The sequence below is a fragment of the Rutilus rutilus genome, assembly GCF_951802725.1.
Source record: "Rutilus rutilus genome assembly, chromosome: 4".
In the NCBI taxonomy this organism is placed as follows: Eukaryota; Metazoa; Chordata; class Actinopteri; order Cypriniformes; family Leuciscidae; genus Rutilus; species Rutilus rutilus.
Window position 1 is genome coordinate 51,165,992 of NC_140212.1, and position 21,894 is coordinate 51,187,885.

General features: G+C 38.0%; 1 protein-coding gene across 6 annotated transcripts in view; it reads left to right on the top strand.

Moving 5' to 3' along the window:
* The first annotated feature begins 1,878 nt into the window (after window positions 1–1,878).
* The window catches only part of LOC311289591 (protein NLRC3-like), a 101,184-nt gene continuing 81,168 nt past the window's right edge, over window positions 1,879–21,894 (top strand). For 2 of the 6 annotated variants that reach the window (XM_084407709.1, XM_084407710.1), the window contains exon 1: window positions 1,879–1,967. The gene's annotated coding sequence lies outside the window, so the exon portion shown is untranslated. The other 4 variants (XM_084407705.1, XM_084407706.1, XM_084407708.1 and 1 more) reach the window with 4 other exon arrangements.

Sequence of the window (21,894 nt, forward strand, 5' to 3'; positions counted from 1 at the left end):
TGACTCTTTTTTTTTTTTACACAGTAAGTCAAGTCAAGTCAAGTCAAGTATATTTGTATAGCGCTTTTCACTATACAGATTGTATCAAAGCAGCTTCACAGTATTAAATTAAAATAATACAACAAGGTTTGTTTCTAGTGGAATTTATTGATAAATCAAATTAGATATCCCCAGAAGTAAGCTTTGTGACGTTTGACTGTATATACATTTGGCTCTACACCACTTTCTTCATCATTGTATTTAAGTTAACATTTATTTCGAGTAAGAAAAATGATTGATATGAACTGATGACAGTATGAATGATCATGAATGTGACGAGAGATCAGCAGAATGAAATGAATATTATTTGAGAATTATTTGAGAGATACAGACTTAAATGACAACAACGGATGTTTAATAAGCTTTTATTTGCAATTAATTTACATATTTTAATTTACATTTGATTTCTGTTAAAGGTTTTTCACCTTTCTTCTGTCTACCTATTTGAACATTCATCATAATTGATGCAATAAAGAGAAGAGTGGAATCCAGTTAAGGCCTTCGTTGATGATGTGTCTGTTCCTTTCAAGCGGGGAAATTGTGTACAAAATGCCAGAGCTTGACAAGCACACACACACACACACACACACACACACACACACACACACACACACACACCAGCCTCTGTGTCTCAGCTCACACTGAAATATCTCTATCATGAACATGACAAAGTCAAGATCATATTTGTGTGTTTATAATCAAAGACACACAGAAGGTGTTCAGGGTCAATATGACAGACTGAAATGTGTGAAATATTTCTGATCGTAACGAATCCTCCTCAGATTAGACAGAATCATCTGGAAGGAAGACATCAGATATCAGCGAGTGTTTGTTTCAATCTCAACAAGCTTTGATTCTCAGTAGAGACTGTAGTTTCAGACTCGGCCTTATTTAGTCTTTCTTATTATTTATCACAAACTGTGCTTTTACTTTACAACAACTGACTTTCAGGACGTTATGAACATATGTGACAGTAAAGTCATCATTTTTAGGTGTAGGCGGATAATAATAATAGTAAAGCTCTGGTAATGTGCCGATTACTGAGATTTACATATTCTACATGAGCGCACACTGGACTGTCCGGTTTAACACACGATACAGGTTCGATTTAATGTAAAACACTTTTAAAATGATTCTTCCACCTTTAATTCTCTGCAGGAGCAAGACAACACAAGAAGATGGAAACCAATCTCTGATGGAAACATTAATGACACAGAATCGTAGGTGAAATCCACCAGGCCGACTCTCATCACTTAATTCAGAATATAAACCATTCCTGGAGACACTTGATGTGACTGATGTCAGGAGATGGACAGGGTTTATTTGTTGTTGATATCTGAGGTAAAGCTGTGGTAAAGTATGCAAACATCACGTGAGCGTCACTACGGGAAGCAGAAAGTGTCTTCAGACTTCACGTCTCTATTTTCAGCAACTCTCGCCGATCGGTTACATCCAGCCGATGTCCAACACACCTAACATGACACATTCACAAGAGGAGCACATGGCAAGAACACATGAGGGAAAAGGGAATCACATGACAGGGACCTTGACTATTGGTAAATTACAAAATTAAAGACATGAAACGTGAAAGTGAAAACAAAACCCAAACCAGCGTGACTTTTTTTCTTCAATTATCTACAGTCTTCTGCAATGCCCTCCAAATCTCGTGAAGCCTGACAGTGCACTTGGAGAACCAAATAAGAGACACAGAGACCAGACTGCTGCTCAGTTGTTTCTCAGTTTAATACAGTTGGACAGAGGATACGTGTGTCAATACATGCGTTAGCCTGTTTTCTGCTTGCGTCAAAGTTGCAGGCAGGAAAACCACAGACAGGAAGAGGAAGTGTAGACAGATCACAGAATGCAAACTCAAACAGGGTGACAGAGAGCCAACACATATTTTACACCGGCACAAATATCACATCACGGTAAGTCTTCAGGAATTCATCTTCAGGATTATAATGATATCGATCTCTAGGGATTCTGCTTTTAGTTTACATTAATTTACAGACTCTTTACAATCTGAAATATACAGAGGTGGAAAGTAAACATGTAAATGTTCAACACTGAAGGCCAGGCGTTGATTCACAGACGATCAGCTTTAGTGAGAAGATGAATTATGAGAAACAGATGTAGTTTTGATGGCTACAGAAAATCTATACTCTCCAATTAAAGTGTCTAGATTGTGATATTTAAAGGAAGAAGCCAGAGTAAATACATTTTTATTTCACCTATGTGAAAATGCTCAATAATAATAATAATAATAAACTTTGAGCCCTCCCCATTAAAACAATTGTTTATTCAGAGGCTACACTTTTTCTTTAGGTTTTTAATGATTATTATTATAATTTTTCAAATTAAAGTGACAGAGTAAAAAACAAACAAAAAAATAATTAGGAAATGCTAAGCCAGTGTTAAGCTCATTTCTGACGAGGATATAAATATATAAATAAATATATATATATATATAAATTGAGATCTCCGAGACGACTTTGTGACCGAATCTTTTGAGCCGATTCTTTTACTCCACTCGTCTTCCTTTATGTGGAACGCCAGAGGAAGACTTTATCTGAAAATATCACTTTCCAAGCATCGCTATTTTTCATTTCCGCTGCTCTTGGTAGGTTGTGTTGGTCATCATGGAAATGTGTCTGTGATTCTTCATTTGCTCATTATCATTAGATCGACAGCAGAACTTTACACTTCAGTCTGCGCTTTTATGGGATATCGTGGTCTTACGCTAATTTGACCTGTGTATAAATCTGGCCCTATATTATTACTATATTACTATACTAGTTATTATTAGATGACAGCTCAGCTACTGTTTTTAGTGTTGATAAATGTCAAATTATTTTCCCACAGATGCAAAGGGAATTCTGGCACTTAAGCTGTTACCCATTCTTCTTCCACCGCCACCTTACAAAAACTAGCGAAAACAGTCAGTCAAAAGCTTTCATTGACATTCAACCCGTAAGTGCGACTCTTTTCTTTAGGTTTTTAATGATCATTATAATTTTTCTTTCAATTAAAGTGACAGAGTAAAAAAAAAAGAAAAAAAAAAAAGAGGAAAATCATTAGGAATCCTAAGGCGAGGCTGCGCCAGTGCTAAGCTAATTTCTGACTAGGCTATAAATATATATGTAAACTGAGATCTCCGACACGACTTCATGACCGAATCTTTTGAGTCGATTCTTTTGAGCTCGTCTTCCTTTATGTGGAACGCCAGAGGAAGACTTTATCTGAAAATATCACTTTCCAAAACATCGTTATTTTCATTTTCGCTGCTCTTGGTAAGTTGTGTTGGTCATTATGGAAATGTGTCTGTGTCTTCATTTGCTCATTATCATAGACAAGGAAAACTAGTGTCTCCGATAAAGATGATTCCTATCAGCTGTAAATCTCCTCATCTTAAACACGTTGTGTCTTTTAGGAGACATGTACACATGATTCTCAAAAAGAGCGATAAAGAATTGAATTTGGTGTTTAAGTTTAAGGTTGATGACTTTGACTACACTGTGCATGTAACATCAGAGATGATGAAATGCTTTGGGTGTGGGACTGTAGGTCTTGTGATTCCCCCGTGCCCAGAGAGAGCAGGTGAGACGCGGGCTGTTAACGCAGCGGACCCGCCGCCCGTTCGGGCCGAAAGCGGAGCCTCTTTACCTGGCGAACCGAAGAGAACTGGTCAAACCACGACTAGAGTAGCTGAGTCAGTGTTGTTTAATGAAGAAGAGGTTTTGTTGGACGCTGACATTTCCAAATTTAAAAAATACAGAAAAAAATCTAACTTTAAATCAAGTTCAGTGTTTTTAAATCAAACACTGAACAAGTTACAAAAGTGTCAAAGACGAATCCCATGAGCTGTTCTTCTCAGTCAGATGATGAACGTTTGATGAACACGAAGAGTCTGAAAGTGATGTTAGTGGAGACACACAGATGGATGTGGAGAGTGCTTACTCTTTCACCAAAATTCAGTCCTTTTTACAAAGAACCAAAGGCTTGAGATCAGTTAAAGTTGATGAGTTTTTCCCAGATCTAAAGATGTTCCTTTATTCAGTTTAACTATTCATGAAAATACAGAACACCCCGGCCAACTGACCTTTACAGACCAAGACATTTTTATGTATGATAAAAGTTAATAGCTAATGATGGTTGGGTGTCTTTTGTTTTTCTTTTTCTTTGTTTGTGTTAACCTCTCTGTTTTGTTCAAATGCAAATTAACATTTGCTATGTGTGACATAAAGCTGGGTTCTTTAAGCATCAAGAGAGGATGCAAAGAGAGTTTCCCTTATCAGTTTGTTTAAAGTTAAGAAATTAAATGTAAATTTTTTTCACAAGAAACGCATAGCACCGTTGAAAACGAAACTGCATGGAAGAAAGATTGGGATGGGGAAGTCGTTCTCAGTCATAAGAGTAGTAACAGTGGTGGAGTTGGTATCTTGTTTTCTAGAGATTTTTTACCCATGTGTTACTGAAGAAATCATCGAAGGTCGCTTGTTAAAAATACAAGCTGTATTTGAAAGTGAAAAAATGACTTTCATCAATGTTTATGCTTCAACTGTAGGCAGAAAGGGGCACTATTTTGTGTGCCAACAACAGAAAATTTAGTTATTTGTATTAGATCTGATCGAGAGTACAATAATTTGATTAGACAAGCAGCTAATTCTAAGAACGTGGATATGTTGTACACAGGGCTGGACTGGGGCAAAGAAAAAAAAAAAATCGGCCCTGGCATTTTGGCCCAGACTGGCCCACTATATGATCATAAACACCACCCATCTTTGCACGCCCTTAAATATATGCATACCAACTCCAATTCCTTAAAACCACTAATGCCATGTAATGAGTGAGTATATGAACGAGTGAGAGTTAACAGATGAAATAAGTACAAATTTGACATTATTAATACAGTGATGAATCCTAAAACAAGCTATAAGCTGCATTGGCACAGCAATACCAGTGTTTCTCACAGGATATTTGGTAAAACTGTGGTGGGTGGACCTCGGTCCTTCTAGGGGGGTTCGGGGGCATGCCTCCCCGTAAGAATTTTTTTTGCATTTTACTGTTAAATTCATCACTCTGGTGCACTTTGAGAGTTCAAAATTAAAAGCTCCAACCCATATTCAGTGTGCAAATTAAACAAAGAAATATTCAAATCTCTTTTAGTTACAGTGTCTGTTTACATTACACCTACTACATAATAATAGTTATAATATTAATCCAATGACAGTAATAGCCATATTTTGTAAAACAAATGCACTAAAACCATGAAGGAAACTTTCATAATTAGTTTTGTACCAATTTCTATACTTGAAAGAGATATAAGCACATGATCTTTTATTTTGACGGAAACTGCATCAAGCTTTTATTTGGCGGAAAACATGGTTTACTAACGCCTCTCATTAAATTTCTAGTGAATTGCGGTAATCGTCAAATATGCAGATGTGGAAATAATCTGTAACTGGGTTATGGGTTCCTACACTCATGACATGGCCTAAGTGTTTTGAAAGTAGTTATGCTTACCGCAGGCTCTACAGTTTCTCAGCTCTCTCCTGATCCTCCTCACTATCATCATCATCATCATCATCACAGGAACTGACGAAGGTCAGAAAATATACACTACCGTTCAGAAATTTGGGGTCAGTAAGATTTTTAATGTTTTTAAAAGAAGTATCTTCTGCTCACCAAGGCTGCATTTATTTGATTAAAAATGCAAACAAAAACAGTAATATTCTGAAATATTATTACAATTTAAAACAGCTGTTTTCTATGTGAATATACAGTAACGTGTAATTTATTCCTGTGATCAAAGATGCTTCAATCACAGATGCGAATTTTCAGCATCATTTGTCACAGTGTCTGGTTGTGTTCCCCTGGTATCCACTAGATGTCCTCCTTTCCCCACGGTGTCATTCAAGAACTACCTTTCCCACAATTCCTGTATGTGTGATTGCACAGGTGTTTGTTATCTGTTCCCAGCTGTTTCTCGTTGTCATCTAGTTTGTTCCTGTATTTAAAGCCCTGGGGCCCGTTCTTCGTACGTCGCTAACTCAGTTAGCTGGATTTGATTGTTGGCGATTTGGCATGATCTTGGATTGTTTGGTTCTTCGACGCTCATCCTGGACTTGCTGTCATAGCAACAGGTGCGCAATCTTAAACCTGCTCGGGAGCAGCTTATTTCATGTAAACACGATTAGACTGCGGCTCATAAACGGAGATGATACGGGAAGTCCAGCGCAGTGCGATAGTGCACTTTCTGATATATATATTTTTTTCCTCGTGACTCATGAGATTGTCGTTTACATTATTAATTTGTTGGAAATGCACATTTATTTTCGACTTGTCGGAGTCGGGCTTTTACTACAGCACAAACTGTACCCTAAGATTAATTGCGAGTGGCTCTTTCCATTACACTATTGGAGATGCGGAGAACTTGATGGAAAGTGCTGTTTGTCGTGTCATTCGGAGTTTACCTGCCGCTTTTAGGTTTAAAAAACAGTTTTAGTTTTTTTTTTTTTTTTTTTGGCATTTCCAAGCCACTGAAGACCCAATGTAAATCAGTTTTTTTAAGCAGGTTTTTTTTTATTTATTTTTTTTATTAGACTATAGCCTACTATTTATTAGACTATTTAAATATTTTTTTATGAAGATCATGCGATCATGACCATGCTGATTACAGTATGTCACTCAGGCTTATAGGCTAGACTGCCATCAAGGCCTCAATGAAGGGGATTATGTGAACAGAAAGGGGGTTCACAATGTAAATGTGCAGCCCAGTTACTATTGTGATTCTTAATATTCCAGATTAATAATATTATATCAAATAAAAAAAAGGCAGTTGACAAATCTTCCATATCACAAATGTGAAAGCAAAATGGTCAGGATCTGTGTATGACTTAAGAATTTTCAGAGATTCACATTTATGCACATTATTTGAAAGTGGTAAGAAAAGTTCCACAATTAAATATCAAGCTCACTGTATTACATACACTTATGCTGATCCTAACAGAACTGCATTTCTTCATAGGTGATTATGACATGTTCCTGCCTGCAGACAGGTGTTTTATGACCCCATTCCCTGACCCAAACCAGTTACAATGCAGCTCTAGCCAGGACAAGGACACACAATGAAATGAACTTTGGCTAACTAAAGGGAAGATTTCAGTGTCTGAAAAGTCTGAGGGTTGCACACCTGACAGGGCCTGGGACATTGTTGCATTTGCATGTGCCATATTACACAACACTGCCAAAAAAAAAAAAAATACACTTTTCATTAAATGTTTAATAAAAGACAAATATGCTTAGTTCCTTGAGTTTTATTTCAATTGTTCTTTGTAAAGAAAAGCCAGTGGTCAAGTGCCTGCAACAAGAGATATTAGACACATGCCTCATGCAACAAATTAAAGGAGACGTTGGCTATCCACTGCCCACCTGTAGGCCTATGTCTCCTCTGTCTGTGCAGACTCTTCTGTAGGCCTTTCTGTAGATGTGGAATCCTGCAACTTATATTGCAGCCATAAAGCATACAAGTATAAATGAAGTAAAGTTCTTTATGCACTTGCAGGTAGGCTAGTTCCTCCATATGACAGTTATCTGAGAGGGTTTATTCACTGTCCAGTGCAATGGAAACAAATGGACATTACAAAGTCTTATACTTTCTTTCCTTTGGAAAGTTAGAAAATGTCCACTTAAGTTAACAAGTGTTGGTGTATTATGTAAAAGTGCACAAAAGAGGAAAACACAATGGCCCTCATTTATCAAAAGTGCGTACACCAAATTTCCAGCGTACACCTGGCGTACACCCAAAACCACGGTGACTTTGAGATTTATCAATATGGACGTTGGCGTACGGCACGCTCAAATCCTACGCCAGCTCAGGAGGTGGTGTACGCACGTTTTGAGTGCGGGAATGCGCAGAAAAACAATTCCTAACACCACAAAACGCACTGATAAACTAAAAGATATGATAGGTTATGACCCACTGTAAAAAAACAACAACATAGGGATGTTAACCGATGACCGTTTGACCGATGGTTGACCGTATGAAACGATTAAAGTTGTCGGTAGTCGGTTAAAAAAAAAATCTCTAAATTAGACAGTGGACTAAACGATAGGCTACAGTTAGCCATCTCATTCCAAGATCTTTTTGTGTGAAGTGAACAAATCCCTCACACTCAATTTTTCATAACTCGCCTGTTTGTAGGCCTACTTAATAAACCAATAAAAACATTTGGTTTTCTGTGTCGGCTGCAAAGATGAAGTCTGACTCGCGATCTTCGCAGTAGTGAACGCGCCGGAGAGAAATACACATTTCATACAGATTAGGCCTACATCATTTTATTTTGTTTTGAATGGTTCTGTTTAAAAGTAGAGATTTCTGTAGATAATAGATATATTTCTATTTTTTTTAGGTGTGTGAGGCGATCAGTCTACCTTATACGTTGAGTTTCGGTTCATGGATGATAGCTTAACGTTATCCAGTTCAGGCGCTGGCGCCTCCGTGATTATCTCTGCTATTTAGGCATTAAATCCAGAAAATTGGATAATGAAACACTGATTAAAATTAAGATACAATTAATACAAAACGAAATTCGCTTTAAAGAAAGGCTTTGTGCTTTCTGTTTGAGGTCTCTGTGAAAGTTTTAAAGCATGCCGCTTTCACAGCGCTCACGTCCGTAATGGATAACTGTCACGTAACAATGCTTTTTCCTCATAAATGCGAACACGAAAAATAAAAGACAAAAGACTTTTTTTAAAAGACAACCATCCACAACTTTATAACACTCCAGGCAAAGTATACCTCTTTTTTTTGTTCAGTAATAAAAAGGCTTTCAATGACAAAAAAAAAAAAAAAAAATTCAGACTGACAAAATAATAAAAATGACATTCTTCTTCTTTTAAATAATAATAATACAAATAATAATAATAACGACATTCTTCTTCTAAATAACAATAAGCGTCATTAATAATAAAAATCATAAATAATAAGAAGAATATTACAAATTGTCATGCAATTATTAATGTGAATGAATGGTACTCCACATCACATCATCATCATTATTGTTCACCCCAATACATGTGACGTGATACGAAATTAAATACTAATTGTTTCAAAACACGTGCTGTAAAATAATGCATTGTGATAGGTCATTTGCTCATCCAACGTCGGAGAAGTTTCTCTTCTTTGCCGTCTTCCGTGTGTCCATGGTGTAAAATGAGGGCGTGGGGGAAGCGGAGACTTGAATATATAAGGGCGTGTTATTCTAATGACGCTCGTTTTCCACCGCGGCATTTATCAAGGGCAGCTATTGCGTACACCTGGATTTCAAAGGTACGCACAGCTTCATAAATCAGGCGATGAGAGGAGTGTAAGCATAATCTTACGCCAATATATACGCCCATTTCTACGCAAGAATGATAAATGAGGGCCAATGTCATTACAATGAACTACACTTGGGAAAAATGTGATCAATAACTCTTTTTGAACTCTTCTTCAATACATATTTTTACATTAACATAAGTTTATCAGTTTTTACTTCCACAAGTCAAAGCAATTCATCATTGCTCAAGATTTAACAGCTGAAATGACTATATGGCCTTAATTTAATGCAGCAAAAATACAGTGTAGGCTACTAAGATCTTTTTTTTTTTCTCAGCCTTTTTCTTGATTGCTTTTATAAACAGACAACCATTTATTTAACAGTGCCTTTCATAAAAGAGACTATAATATAACAAAAAATTACCATTAGAATATTTTTGTACTTCACTTTTATTTGTTCCCATATTCTAGTGTGGTGACTCTGACATTACAATGAACAAAGTAATTATGCAATTATTAAAATACAAAAATATAGGCTAATAAGTGATAAAAACATCTAACATGGCCACTTCTAACGGATTTAAATTGTCTGCTACTTTTTGCCAGCCCTATCTCCTGGTTTTTGCAGACTTTGAGGTGTTCCCTGGCGTTTTGATTAAAACATTACAATTCCGAATAAACTTCGACTATTAGTTCTTGCTCTGCTGAGGAGAAAAAACATAGATATAATATGAGAAAAACTGTGCGCGCTCTTTGGCCACGCTGAGCAGCCAATGGCAGCGTTGCTGATCAATGTTTCCACTATCGATACATATCCCCTTTTAAACCAGCGCGTGGACGCGCAGTTATCTCAGATAACTCAATCCAGCGATACTAATCATATCCGGCAAGTGTGTTCGAAGAACTCAATTAGCCGGATTATGATTAGCACGATGAAATCATCTTGGATGTGTCATTTGATCTCGGATGTAATAAGCAACGTACGAAGAACGAGCCCCTGTTTGTTCCATGTCCTGTGTGTATCGTTGTTTATGTCACACCGCGTTTGGTTTACCGTGTTCCCTGCCTGAGTCTGTTTATTGTTTTTGTACTGCCTGTCTGGATATCGAACCCTGCCTGTTTGACTACTCTTTTGGATTACCCTTAATAAACCTCAATTTGACTGCACTTGGATCCACCTTGCTTTTTCCCTTGAGCGGATCGTGACATCATTACTCCAGTCTTCAGTGTCACATGATCCTTCAGAAATCACTCTAATATGATGATTTGATGCTCAAGAAACATTTATGATTATTATCAGTGTTGAAAACAGTTATTTACATTTTTATTTCATGATGCTATGATGAATAGAAAGTTCAAAAGAACAGCATTTATCTGAATTATAAAGCTTTTGTAACATTAAACACTACCCTCAAAAGTTTGGGGTCAGTAAGAATTTTTATTTTATTTTGGGGGGAAAGAAATATAATAAATCAATACTTTTATTCATCAAGGATGAGTTAAACTGATCAAAAGTTACAGTAAAGAAATTTATAATGTTAGAAAATATTCTATTTTAAATAAATGCTGTTCTTTTGAACTTTCTATTCATCAAAGAATAAAAAAAAAAATTTTGTCCACAACTGTTTTCAACATTGATAATAATAATGAATGTTTCTTGAGCATCAAATCATCATATGATTTCTGAAGGATCATGTGACACTGAAGACTGGAGTAATGATGCTGAACATTCAGCTTTGATCACAGGAATAAATTACACTTTAAAATATATTAAAATAGAAAACAGTCATTTTAAATGGTCATATTTCACAATATTACTGTTTGTTTTTTATCAAATAAATGCAGCCTTGGTGAGCAGAAGATATTTCTTTTAAAAACATAAAAAAATCGTACTGACCCCAAACTTTTGAACGGTAGTGAATATTTTGACACATTTTACAGTGTCTGCTTTAAGGGCCTGGTTCTATTTTTCACGCTGTTTTTCTGCACATTCCTTGCGTTTCTTCTCCATCTTGCTGACTATTTTGACAGATACACACTGACACTGCTGCACGCTCGCTCACTCATTTAAAGTTGTGATTGGCCCAGCCCAGTGTCAATCAAGAAAAGGACCAATGGGCCGCTGATCTACGTGTTTCGTGGACTGGTCTGTCGAAAAAAAACAAAAAACCTAACGCTGACTTTTTCTGACCAATGCATTACACTGGCACAAACCCAGCGCCGCCAATTAACCCTCTGGGGACCAAGCTGTTTTTGGGGTCCTTGAGATGTTCTGACATGCTCTGACATTTTTGCTTTTTTCAGTTATTTATAAACATGTTAATGGCAAAGGTGTAAATTCACTCTATATAGCACAAACAGGGCTACCATAATATGCGAGCAACGTGTATGTAGATGTTTGTATTTTTAAGAGAATAATGTTTATGTGTGGTTATTGGAAAAAATTAAAATGAAAGTTGCTGAATTAAGACCACAAAACACATATTAAATATGTGTCCACAAGACTTTTGACTAATGGATGTTTTCCCTTTGAGTTCTAGCTTCAAAATTATGTGAAAATAGTCTTGCTTTATCGTTCACAAAAAAAAATACATTGATTTAAATGGTGTAAAACAGGTTTTGCTTGGAAAGCCAATATGCGAGGGGGAGGAGTAGTTTACTCCTTAGATTACAAGGTCCCACCCACTCTGCATAATGACTCTGCATAATTAGCCATTCATTCAGGTGTGACACTGACTGAGCCACAATGCAAGGACAAAAGATGTATTTAGAAGAAGACTTATATTGACCATTTAAGATTTCGCTTACATCTATCTTGTAAATATGTTTTGCTATTTTATTAAAAATGTTACAATTACAACAATAATTACAATTTCAACAATATTTCAAGTGTACTCTTTCTTTGTAAAAAAGAAAAAGAAAAAAGATTATAGGCCAACATTTTATCATATGTATTCATTATTTTGAATATAGCATATATATATATATATATATATAATATAGTTATATATATAACGTTAGATATGAGCAGAAATTGCTAAGCAAAAGCTTAGGCTATTTGATGTGGCAGTATATTCTACAGTAGCCTAAAAACTGTACCCAAATCTAGTCAACAAGTGACTGACTGTAACGTTGTTTTTATGAAATATTAGGGCATATGAATGCTAATTTGCAGTTTAATACGGTTTGCATAGGCCTACACGAACGTTATTCCACATCAACACTTGAGAAAAGAAAACAGCCTACCTCACTCCTCAGCGGGATCTGCTCCTCATATCAGGAGATATTGCTCCTCATATCAGCACTGTCCTGATGAAACTTTTCTCCATAAGGTAGGCTAGGCTATATTATGCCTCACTCGATTGCGACGCGCTTTGTTTACAGCTGATGTGTGGGCGTTTCACAGACTGAAATGGTTCTCGGAATTTGCGTTTGAATAGCACGCGCTCTCCGGGGAGTGGTCAAATTACTTTTGAATGGCTCGTAATGAGCTCGACTGGAGTCGCTCTCTTTTTGTACAGATTACAGAAGCTGAGAATATTTGTTTTTTATATAAATTACATTCATATTCACATTTAAACTTCATTTAAAAGCTGCGATCTCAAGCTTTATGCCCGTGGGTCTGTTTGCCTGTTTGACTGAATTTTCGCGGAGTTATAGATCATTTTCGAACGCGTTTCAAATGGGAGTTTACTGACAGAGAGAAGGCAGAAATCGCATCATGTTAATATTTCTTTATTTGTCAAAAAGCAAAACACTTTATTTTTATTGTGAGTATACAGAAAAAAAATAGAAACTGAACAGGATCGATTGATGTATTACACGAAAATGAAAGATCAAAATTAACAGAGCATTTAGTGTTTATTTTCATTGCTAAAAAAAAAAAACGAGCAAAATGCGCGGGCGCGTTTTTGGTCCCCAGAGGGTTAAGCAAAACAAAACAAAACGAATGGGCCGCCGATGTACAAATTTTATGGGCCGTTAAAAAGAAAAAGAAAAAAAAATAATAATAAAAATAATGTATGAGTATGAGATGTATCGGCCCAAAAAGCACGTCGGCCCACCGGGAAAGTGCGCGGTATGCCCGATGGCCAGTCCAGCCCTGGTTGTACAAGTTGTTAGCACTAGTAGAAAGAGCCAGAAGCCAGAAGACCAAGAGCAAAACATTACCGACATAAATACAAAAAAAACAAATGACTAATTTCGCAGATTTAACCACTGTCTTGCATAGCCTACCTGTTAATGCGACAGCTTTCCTTTCGTGAACTGTCGTATACTGTGAGTAATGCTGCGGAGCGAGCGGGAAAACCTGGAGCGGATTAGCGGAATCAGCGGAATGCTTTGAGCGGTGGGGGTGGGGGTGGGGGTGGAGAAGAGGGGCACCTCAGTCGATGAGGGCAGAGGGGCAGTGGCTCTAACCACCGGGCCACCCCCCTGTGCACGGCCCTGTGTGTTAGTGAATGAATCACAGAAAGCTGATATTGCTGTACTGTGAAATCACTGTTTCGGTGTTCATTAGTGAGATTTCTCAAACAGTGTTTCTTAAAATGCCGTCTAATCTCTATCAGAAACTATCACTAGTTCACTATCACTAGCAGAAACTATCACTCAACAGCTTCATGTCCTTTACAGACTATATGATGAACTCTATAACAAGAGTCATTCAGTGAAACCAGCAGCACTTAAATGAACTGTAAGTGTTGAACACAAGGGAGTTGTAGAAATATAGAAGTACCTCTCAAATATCCCATTGCGAAAATAAAGCAACATAAATACATACAATCTGTTTGCTTTTGAATGCAAAATGTATGATTGGAAATATATAGCACAAAAAAAGCATAATCTGTGTTTTTACACATAAAACCTGTGCAGCTTAAGAGGCATTTATCTGAACTTAAACTAAAACTGACAGTTATGAGATAAATTAACTACTTTGATAAAGAAAAAAAAATCGTGTGAACTTTCTCAATGCCTAATAAACAATACTCTGCCATCTTAAAGGGATAGTTCACCCAAAAAATTTATTTACCTCAGCTCATCCAAGATGTAGGAAGGGTTGCTAACTTCAGAAAAGGAAAATAAGGGACAATTGTGACACTTTGAACACTCAAAATATTTGCACTATACCACACAGTGTATGTCATTTCAGTGTCTGCACTTAAGTGTGAGTACAAAAGATATTCAGGTATAAACATATTTGTTTTGCTTAACCTATTTATGGACACTTTAATTCTAATAATAATTTTAATGTCATTAAAAAAAAGTCACATTACACACAAACCATCCTTAAAAACAGCATTTATCTGAAATAGAAAGCTTTTGTAAAAAATTTTTAAGAAAGTAATACTTTTATTACACAAGGATGCATTACATTGATCAAAAGTGGCAGTAAAGACATTTATAACTTATAAAAGCTTTCTTTTTCAGATAAATTTGTTTTGAGCTTTCTATTCATCAAAGAATGCGAAAAAAAAACATTGATTTTGAACATTGGTAATAACCAGAAATGTTTCTTGAGCAGCAAAACACATGAGCATATTATTCCCTCGGGTAGACTGCATATTTTCTTGAGTGGCTGGATGTTGGACTCATGAACAATAAAGGCTTTAAACCGGCTGAGACTGATGTAAGGACCATCCATTGGCCCAACGACGGAATCCAACGGCCTGGCGAAGGTTTAAAGCGTGTATGTCTTTTCAGCGATCCAGTGAAGTTCACTTAATTTATTGGAATTTAGTCTTAGTATTACTTTAGCTCTACGCTTAATCTGACTCCAATTTTAAATGATAATCAAATTTAGATCGTATTTCTGATTAGAAAATAATCATAAATATTGATTATGAATTAATTTAGATCTTTGATTATTCTGAGTAATCCCATACTTTCAGTTATTAATTCATTATGGACCCGAATGCCGCTTAGAGATCACGTCGGCCAATTCGTGTTTCTCACGGACACAAACTTGTTAATTCTGATTTTAGTCAGAGGATGTAGGGTTTGTTAATATACCTCTCCAGCCGGCCGCCTACTGCTTGCTCGAACTAGAGAGTGTAGTTTAATTTAGCCATTTCCATACAACTTGCTAAACCAGTGATAGACAGAAATCAAAAGGTCTCCATGTTGACGTGCCTACTGCTCCGTTCATACATGTGCCTTTAGTTTGACCTACCTTAACTAAGTTTGCGGTAGCACCAGCCTCCTTAAATATATTAAAATAATGATTTCAGAATACTTCAGAATAAATCAAGATGTAACATTTATTTGTCAGGTAAAAATGTATTATGCCAATTACAGAAGTAAATTATTAAAAGCCAATTCAAAAATACATGACATCATTTACTCAAAGATGATTCTAAAAGTAAGTAATGTTTTCCTGACAAAGACACACAGTAATACTTGCATGCATTACTGTGGGGGATTCTCCTGGTAAAAGATTCCCAAAGATTGCTCTGTCCCCTCACCTTAAATACCAGACCAGAACAACAGGGGTTAAACAAATGTTGTTTAGAGTTGTTTGGGCCAATCCATGTACCCCAGGGGGGTAGCACCTGGTTTCAGGAGATATCGTAAAGAGATATCAGTCAGAGAGGAGATACAGGATTCTCTTAAGTTCGCAATCTTTTTCATTAAACCAATGACTGCAATGAAATTAAGACCATTTTACCAATCGCACTGTGATCCTTAAAATGACACCAAACATGAAAAGGAAAAACAAAATATTCACAAGATACACCATATGTGTTATATAGACATTCTTAATGAACCTTCAGTGCCTTGAGGAGGGAGAGGGGGGATGAGTTGAAGTCAAACAAGGGGACAATGAGATAAGTTTGGGCAGGACAAGGTTCTGTGCTCTGTCTTTGCTATCTGCTGACCAGGGTGCATTTTATGGCTTTATTGCAGGGTGCGTTTTGTTTTAGCAGGAAAATCAGTTCTTACACTGACAAGGTAATGAGACACAGGTGGATGCAGTCAGGGATGATGATACCCGGCAGGCCTACAGAAAATATTGGATAAATGTTTTGTTTGGTCAACTTGTTTTCTTACAATTACAACTGATTTTGTATTTCTTTTTCAAACTGATTAATCACAGGCCTCATTGATCTGAGCTTATGCACCTCAGTTTTATTTGTAAATAAATTTGCAAATATTAATTAAAATCTGGGGGTAAAAATACACTGTTTATCACACTAGTGTCAGGATACAGACCAGGAGACAGAGGTAAGTGAATCAAACACAGCTTTATTTACAGATGATCAGAGTGCGAGGTGAGTATTCACTCAATTTAAGTGCAGAAGTCGTGAAGGAAACTCGATGTGGGGTGAAAAGCAGGTAAGCACTTTCACTTTGGATAAGTTGACGTCAAGCAATCTCAGTTCAGTAATCTTTGTCTCTTCTCTTTCAGATGCGGATCGGCAATCAAACAAGCTCAGTTGAAACACTGGAAACTCAAAGGAACACAGGATCTCAGGCAGCATGGACTCAGACAGGATTTCTGAAGACAGCACAACAATGACAGAAAGGTGAGTGTTTCAGGTAAGTATACATTACAGCTTGAAGTCTTGATGTATCAGAGGAAACGGAGACAACGGATTATGGTCTGTTCCTGTTGGAGGCTTGACCAAGACTGAAATCACAGAGAATGTTTTTTTTTTTTTTATCACTTTCATTTTTATTGGTATTTTTGACAACAAAAAAGATAACATACATTGAACAAAATCAAAGGAAGGTAAGGAGGAGGAGGCATCTAATACAATTGATACAAAAAAATTGAAAATAAATAAAATAAAATAAAAATTGTGATCATTGGAATCACTGATCAATAACCTTACTTATACAATATTTCTACCATCTTTGCGCAAGATTAGCTGAAACCGAATCATTAGAATCTCACAAAATTAACACTCAGTGTACAGTTGCATTGGGAAGTCCAGTTATGCAGACTCTAGGGCCAGAAAATGGGTCCATTTCCTCCATTTTTCTTTAAATGATGATTCTCTTAACCTTATAGTGTAGGTCAATTTTTCCATTATAAAAATGCTTTGAATTAAACTTGTCCATTGCTGTTGATCTGGGATGTTCGATTTGAGCCAAAGCCTAGTAATAGCCTTTCGAGCCGCAGATAATAAAATCTTGGATAAATAAAGGTCCTCCTTCCGCACACTTTCTGTGATGTATCCGAGAAACATAACTTTACATTCCTTTGGGATATTGTATCCCAACACCTTCTGTAATGTATTGTTAACGACAGTCCAAAATGGTTGAATCTTAGGACATGTCCAGAAGATGTGGGTGTGGTCCCTCCAACAGTCCTGAGGTATCCCAAGTTGTTTACTCTTCAAATAAGGAGTGATGAAAAACCTCATAAAACACTTCCAATTAAATTCTCTCCATTGTTGGGAGTTGGTGGAGGTCTGGAGTAGACAACATGTTTGATACCATTCATCCTCTGTGAGGACAACCTTTAATTCACACTCCCATTTTGCTTTTACATAGAGTGTAGTGTTTTTCAGGTTCTCCATTAGGCTCTGATAGAGTTTAGACACAATCTTATTAGTCTTTTGTTGATAAGCGTCACACATTGTTTCAATAAGAGGGTTTACCACGTCAGAAGAAATCCCCTTAATTTCTTTGTAGTAGTAATCTCTCATCTGTAAATATCTAAATAGATCATGGTTATGTAGGTCAAAACTATCCTTTAGCTCCTGAAAACTCTTCATCTTGTTATGTTTGATAGCTATGCAAAAAGCTGTCAGACCCCTACTCATCCAATCTTTAAAAGTACTGTCATAAATAGCCGGCTTAAATCTGTTATCCAGTGCGATCCATCTCAGTATTTTTTGATCATTTTTAAGTTTCAATTGCTTAATCAGAGAGAACCATATCTCAAGGGAAAATGTAACTATAGGATTCAGAAGCTTCCTTAGAGTTTCATCTAGGCCTTCCTCTCCCAACAGGGTTTGAACATTATAATCTGGTGCGTAAGTCTCAATATCTTTCCATCGTGCAATATAGGAGTTATCACACCAGAGGCACAAAGGTCGTAGTTGTGCAGCTTGAAAGTAAATTTTTAAGTTTGGCAAAGCCATTCCACCTTTCTCTTTTGGGAGCTGCAAAGTAGAGAAACGTATTCTGGGGCGTTTTCCTCCCCATATGAACCTTGACACCGTTTTGTTTTTGTTTTCCAATTTACATTTAATTTATGTTTAATTTCTTCTCCTGGAGAGTAATTAAAGTGAATAATTTGAGTTTTTGTGATATTTAGTTTATAACCAGAGCAAACATGAAACTGTTCAATTACCTCCAAAAGTTTAGGGAGAGAATTGTCCAAGTCCTGCAAGTATAGCATAACGTCATCAGCAAATAGTCCTATTTTGTGCTCCATTTGTCCCATAATGATACCCTTTAATCCCTCTTCTTGTCTAATCGCCTGTGCCAGTGGTTCAATATAAAGAGCAAAGAGAGTAGGGCTTAAACAACAGCCCTGCCTCGTCCCTCTGCTCAAGTAGAAACGATCTGTTAAAGACCCATTCACTTTGATTCTGGCGGTAGGCTGTTGGTAAATTGCCCTAATAATTTTAACTGAATCTTGATTAAATCCAAATCTTTCCAGTGTCTGGTACAGGAATTCCCACCCCACCCTATCAAATGCCTTTTCAGCATCCAGGCTTATAAGAGCTGCACTTGATTTATCTCTGTTGATTTTTCTGAGTATGTGTAAAGTTCTTCTAATATTATCCTGTGTTTGTCTACATGGAATGAACCCACTCTGGTCTTCATCAATCAATTCTGTAACAAATGAATTTAGTCTTTTAGCAATAATTGAAGTGTACAATTTATAGTCCACGTTCAAAATAGAAATGGGTCTGTAATTAACACAATCGTCTCGATCTTTCCCCTCCTTGGGAATCAAAGACACAATGGCCTCTTTCCAAGATGGTGGTATGCAACCTTCCTTTATCGTCCAGTTAAAAGATCTTAATAAAATTGGGTTCAGTTTGTCACAAAATTTTCTGTACCACTCCGCAGGAAACCCATCCCCACCCGGAGTTTTATTAGTCTTCATTTTTCCCAGCGCCTTATTTAATTCTTCTAGTGAAATCTCTTTGGTGATTGTTTTGTTTTGTATCTCCCCAATGCTAGGTAAATCTAATGAATAAAGGAAATTCCTTATGTACTGCTTGTTCACGGCTTCATCTTGTGAATAAAGTTTTTGATAGTATTCTCTAAAAATCTTTTCAATCTCCTCAGGCTTAGTTTCAATTTTCTGTGATATTGGGTTTTTAATTTTGTGAATTGCAGTATCCGTTTGTTGTTTCCGCAATCTACGAGCAAGTAACTTTACTGACTTGGGACCAAGTTCATAATAACTTTGCTTGACGTATCTTGCCTTTTTCTCTACTTCTTGATTAAGTAATTCTTCTATTTGTGTTTTTACTTCGGTTATCTGTTTTTGTGTATTTAAATCTCTTTTAAACTTAGATTTATTCTCTAACTCTTTCAAAGTATTCATCAATTTCTCATACTTCTCTTTTCTATCTCTCTTAAGTTGTGCAGTTATAGCTATTAGCTTTCCCCGCAGCACAGCCTTCAATGCATCCCAGAGAATTAAAGGATCAACTTCCCCATTATCATTTTCTCTAAGAAATGTATCAATTTCTTGCTTAATATCATTCACTATTTTCTCATTGTTAAGAATACCCACATTAAGCCGCCACACAGAGTTTTTGGGTGTGAAGTCTATTTGGATAGTTAAGAAAATTGCGTTATGGTCTGAGATATCAGCGACTCCAATTTTACAGTCCAACACTCTGTAACATGTTTCCTTTTGCATTAGAAAATAATCAATTCGCGTGTGTACGGAGTGCGGGAAAGAGTAATGGGTATAGTCTCTTTGTGTGGGGTGTAATAGCCTCCATACATCTACAAGTCCAGTTTCTTTAAGGGTAGTGTTTAAAAATTTTCCAATTGCTTTTTTATTTCTGATTTGACTAGTTGTGTCCAGATTATAATTCAGTATTACATTGAGATCCCCACCACAAATACAAATTCCCTCCGATTCTAGAGAGATCACATCAAATAAATCTTTAAAAAAGGATCTATCACTATTTGGAGGTGCATATATACAAACTAAAGTCAATTTGCTGTTTTCAGCTTTGCCCTTCACTACAACATAGCGCCCCTCTTTGTCTTTTATTTCTTTATATATGTCAAATTTCAAAGAGTTCGACACAGAGAATGTTTTATGCGTTGACTGATGAGGTTAATGATTGGGAACAGATGCGGGTGATTAATGATCCTGAGAGTGAGTGCAGGTGTGCTAGAGGGAATCTTGGGTAATTTAGTGCAGAAACCAACGGTAACCGTGACAGTACCCCCCCCTCTCCGAAGGCGCGTCCTCGCGCCGTATAATATCCAAAGGGGTGGGAGGGTGGGCATCCTGGACTCCAGGACGGTCCAGGCGGAGCAGGCTGGTCAGGAGACCAGGGCGGAACAGGCTGTGGGTGTGGCCAGGGTGGAGCTGTCAGACCCTCGGACGTCCAGGGCGGAGCTGTCGGGCCCTCAGGCGTCCAGTGCGGTGGTGACCCTTCGGGTGGCCATGGTGGTGATGACCCTTCGGGTGGCCATGGTGGTGATGACCCTTCAGGCGGCCATGGCGGAGATGACCCTTCGGGCGGCCATGGCGGAGATGACCCTTCGGGCGGCCATGGCGGAGACGTTTTTTCTGGTGGCCATGGTGACACCGGGAACCTCGTCGGAGAGACCTCCGCGGTCACCCTAGCAGGTATACTGCGCCCCCCCAAAATTTTAATGGGGAAATTGTCAGGTTTTGACACATGGCTGGATGAGGCAGGGGGCGAAAGCAGTTCTGGGCTGGACAGGACCAGTGACGAAGGCAGCTCTGAGCTGGACAAGACCAGCGGCGAAGACTGGCTCTGGCTCTGGCTCTGGCTCTTGCTCGAAGACTGGCTCTGGCTCTGGCTCTGGCTCTTGCTCGAAGACTGGCTCTGGCTCTTGCTCTTGCTCGAAGACTGGCTCTGGCTCTGGCTCTGGCTCGAAGACTGGCTCTGGCTCTTGCTCGAAGACTGGCTCTGGCTCTGGCTCTTGCTCGAAGACTGGCTCTGGCTCTTGCTCGAAGACTGGCTCTGGCTCTTGCTCGAAGACTGGCTCTGGCTCTGGCTCTGGCTCGAAGACTGGCTCTGGCTCTGGCTCTGGCTCTTGCTCGAAGACTGGCTCTGGCTCTGGCTCTGGCTCTTGCTCGAAGACTGGCTCTGGCTCTGGCTCTTGCTCGAAGACTGGCTCTGGCTCTGGCTCGAAGACTGGCTCTGGCTCTGGCTCTTGCTCGAAGACTGGCTCTGGCTCTGGCTCTTGCTCGAAGACTGGCTCTGGCTCTGGCTCTGGCTCGAAGACTGGCTCTGGCTCTGGCTCTTGCTCGAAGACTGGCTCTGGCTCTGGCTCTGGCTCAAAGACTGGCTCTGGCTCGAAGACTGGCTCTGGCTCTGGCTCTGGCTCTTGCTCTGGCTCTTGCTCGAAGA